Below are 4,791 nucleotides of genomic sequence, written 5' to 3'. Positions count from 1 at the left end.
CGCCCCGTCTGGGAAGTGAGGAGCGCCTCTGCCCGGCCGCCCGGTCTGGGAAGTGAGGAGCGCCTCTGCCCGGCTGCCCCCTCTGGGAAGTGAGGAGCGCCTCTGCCCGGCTGCCCCCTCTGGGAAGTGAGGAGCGCCTCTGCCCGGCTGCCCCCTCTGGGAAGTGAGGAGTGCCTCTGCCCGGCCGCCCCGTCTGGGAGGTGAGGAGCACCTCTGCCTGGCGGCCACCCGTCTGGGAGGAAGTGAGGAGCGCCTCTGCCCGGGTGGCCCCATCTGGGAAGCGAGGAGCACCTCTGCCCGGGCGGCCCCATCTGGGAGGTGAGGAGCGCCTCTGCCCGGCCGCCCTGTCTGGGAGGTGAGGAGCGCCTCTGCCCGGCCGCCCAGTCTGGGAGATGTACCCAACAGCTCCGAAGAGACAGCGACCATCAGGAGCGGGCCATGAGGACGATGGCGGTTTTGTTGAAAAGAAGGGGGGAAGTGTGGGGAAAGGAAGGAGAGATCAGATTGTTGCTGTATCTGTGTAGAAAGGGGTGGGCATAGGAGACTCCATTTTGTTCTGACTAGGAGAAATTCTTCTGCCTTGGGATGCTGTTCATCTATGGCCTTTCCCCCAGCCCCCTGCTCTCTGAAACATGTGCTGTGTCAACTCAGGGTTAAATGGATTAAGGGCTGTGTGAGATGTGCTTTGTTAAACAGATGCTTGAAGGCAGCATGCTCTTTAAGAGTCATCACCACTCCCTAATCTCAAGTACCCAGGGACACAAACACTGCAGAAGGCCGCAGGGTCCTCTGCCTAGGAAAACCAGAGAACTTTGTTCATGTGTTTATCTCCTGACCTTCTCTCCACTATTATCCTATGACCTTGCCATATCCCCGTCTCCAAGAAACACCCAAGAATGATCAATAAATACTTCATAAATTAAAAAAAAAAACACAAAAAGCATGATTCATAAAAGGAAAAATTGATAAATTGGACTTCATAAAAAATAAAAATCATTTGCTTTATTAAAGACCCTGTTAAAAGAATAAAAAGACAAGCTAAGCTAAGGGCAAGGCATGGTATCTCACGCCTTTAATCCAAGTGCTTTGGGAGGCTGAGGCGGGAGGTTCACATGAGACCAGGAGTTCAATACCAGCCTGGGCAACATTGCAAGACTCCGTTTCTACAAAAAAAAAAAAAAAGAAAAATTAACCGGACATGGTGGGATATGCCTGTAGTCCTAGCTATTGATGAGGCTGAGGTGGGAGGACTGTTTGACTCCAGGAGTTCAAGGCTGAAGCAAGTTATAATTTTGCCACTGCATTCCAGCTGGGAAACAGAGTGAGATCTGGTCTCTTTAAAAAAAAAAAAAAAAAAAAAAGACAATCTGACTGAGAGAAAACATTTGCAGAACACATATTAAACAAAGTAGTAGTATCTAGAATTTATAATTAATGGCTTCAAATTCAAGTTAAAAAAGCAAATAATAAAATTTGAAAATGAGGCAAAGATACAAGGAGATTTCATCAAAGAGGATAGATCAATGGCAAATAAGCGTATGAAAAGATTTTCAAGATCATCAGCCATTAAGGAAATGCAAAGTAACACCACAATGAGATACCACTATACAACTATCATAATGCCTAAAATAATAAAAATAATGACAACAACAAATGCTGATGAGGATGTGGAGAAACTGAATCACTCATACATTGCTAGTAAGAATATAAAATTGTTCAGCCACTCTGGAAGATAATTTAGACAAGCAATCTGGAAAAAAATTAATATGCAACCACATACAACCCAGCAATTACACTCTTGATCATTTTTCCTAGGGAAAGAAAAACTTAAATTCACCCAACAATCTGTACACAAATGCTTAGAACATTTAGCTTTATTCATAATATACAAAAATTGGAAAAAAAACAGATGTCCTTCAACAAGTGAATGACTAAACTATGGTGCATACACACCATGGAATACTGCTCAGCAATTTAAGAAAACAAACGATACATGTAACAACCTGGATGAATCTCCAGCGAATTACCGTGAAAGAAAAAACCCCAATCTTGCAAGGCTAAAAACTGTATGATTTCATTATAACATTATAACATTATTCCATTATAACATTATAGCATCACTGAAATGACAAAATTGTAGAAATGCAGAACAGATTAGTGTTTGCCAGGGTTTAAGAAGGGAGTAGGGGTGGAAAGGAAGTGGATGTGGCTATAATAGGGCAACATGTGGGATTCTTGTGATTCCATAAATATTCTGTGTCTTGGCTGTATCAATGTTAATATCCTGGTTGTAATATTGGACTATGGTTTTGATATTGTACCATAATATTAACACAGTATCATATAGTACTATACTATAAGATACCTTTGGGCAAAGCTGGGTAAAGGGTATATAGAATTCCTCTATTATTTCTTGTAACTGTATGTGAATGTACAATTATCTCACAATAAAATGTTTTTTAAAACTGAAGAAGGATAAAAGCAACACATATGCATATTTAGAACATATCTCTAGAAGCATAACCAAAAAATGGACAATATAATTTTTTGGTTTTTTTTTTAATCGAACTGGAAGTGTCAGAGGCTGTTGGAAAGGATTTGGGGGTTTAACATGTCACCACAAAATCTAAGAAGGAGGTGATGTGGTACAATAGGAAATAGGCACAGATGGCCATTGACTTTTAAAAAATATTTTTCTTCCATCTTTTGTTTTAGATTCAGAGGGTACATGTGCAGATTTGTTATATGGGTAAATTGCGTGTTGCGGGGGTTTGGTGTACAAATTATTCTATCACCCAGGTAGTGAGCATAATACCTAATAGGTAGGTTTTCAATCCTCACCTTTCTCCCACCCTCCACCTTCAAATAGCCCCCGGATCTATTGTCCCACTCTTTGTGTCCATGTGTACTCAATGTTTAGTCACTTCTAAGTGAAAACAGAAGGTATTTGATTTTCTGTTCCTGTATTAATTTACTTAGGATGATGGCCTCCAGCTGCATCCATGTTGCTACAAAGGACATGATTTCATTCTTTTTTATGGCTGTATAGTATTCCATGGTGTATATGTACCGTGTTTTCTTTATCCAGTCTACCATTAATGGGCATCTAGGCTGATTCCATGTCTTTGCTATTGCAAAAAGTGCTATGATGAACAGACATATGCATGTGACTTTATGGCAGAATGATTTATATTCCTTTGGATGTATACCCAGTAATGGGATTGCTGGGCCAAATGGTAGTTCTGTTTTAAGTTCTTTGAAAAATCTCCAAACTGTTGCTGTGGTGGCTAAAATAATTTACATTCCCACCAGCAGTGTGTAAGCATTCTCTTTTCTTCCCAACTTTGCCAGCATCTGTTATTTTTCAACTTTTTAACAATAGCCATTCTGACTGGTATGAGATGGTATAGAAGAATCAATATTGTTAAAATGGCCATACTGCCGAAAGCAATTTACAAATTCAATGCTGTTCCTATCAAACTACCAATGTTATTTTTCACAGAATTAGAGAAGACTATTCTAAAATTTATGTGGAATCAAAACGAGCCCAAATCGCCAAAGCCAAAAAGAACAAAGCCAGAGGCATCACACAACCCAACTTCAAACTATACTATAAGGCTACAGTAACCGAAACAGCATGGTAGTGGTACAAAAACAAATACATAGACCAATGGAAACAGGTTAGAGATCCCAGAAATAAAGCCACACACCAACAATCACCTGATCATCAACAAAATCAACAATAAGAAGCAATGGTGAAAGGACTATTTATTCAATAAACAGTGCTGGGATCATTGGCTAGCCATATGCAGAAGATTGAAACTGGACTCCTTCCTTTCACCATATACAAAAATCCATGCAAGATGGATTAAATACTTAAACATAAAACATAAAACTACAAAAAACCTAGAAGAAAACCTAGGAAATACCATTCTGGACATAGGCCTTGGTAAAGATTTCATGATGAAGACTCCAAAAGCAATTTGCAACAAAAACAAAAATTGACAAATGGGACCTACCTAAACTAAAGTGCTTCTGCACAGCTAAAGAAACTATCAACAGAGTAAACAGACAACTTACAGAACAGGAGAAAATATTTGCAAACTATGCATCCAACAAATACATAATATCCAGAATCTAAAAGGAGACCTAATAAATTAACAAGCAAAAAACAACCCCATTAAAAAGTGGGCAAAGGACATGAACAGACACTTTTCAAAAGAAGACATACTCATGGCCAACAAGCACATGAAGAAATGCTCAACATCACTCATCATTAGAGAAATGCAAATCAAAACCACAATGAGAAGTGGAAAATATTAGTTATCTTTAGGGAGAAACAGCTGATGGCCTGGGGACAGGGTTGGGAGGTAAACTTTACATTATACATTCTTTTGTATGTTTTGAATTTTGATTGTGTAAAATAAATGCCCATTTTAAAAAATTAAAATTTTAACTGTCAATGAAAAATTCTCAACCAAAGCTTGAGACTTTCCAATTGCTAACAGTCTTGATTAATCTGTTAACTTTCTAGTCAGAAATTATATGAAGTTCTTTACCTTTCTAATAATGAAGCTACTACAGTATTGCAACTTGTTACTCTTCCCAAGCACTTAGCCAAAACCTTTATCTTTTGAAATTATGAAGACTGATCTCTACACTCATTCTTTTCCTGAAAAAAGGAAGTTAACAGAAAAAAAGAGCTTTATTCCTATTGCTGTAAAATATTTGCACATTTATGGGTCAGTTGAAGCAGCCTTGACATCCTACCATGTCACTCAATTACTTTAC

The sequence above is a fragment of the Pongo abelii genome, chromosome 4 (genome assembly GCF_028885655.2).
Source record: "Pongo abelii isolate AG06213 chromosome 4, NHGRI_mPonAbe1-v2.0_pri, whole genome shotgun sequence".
NCBI classification, from domain to species: Eukaryota; Metazoa; Chordata; class Mammalia; order Primates; family Hominidae; genus Pongo; species Pongo abelii.
Note: the sequence above shows the minus strand (reverse complement) of the source record.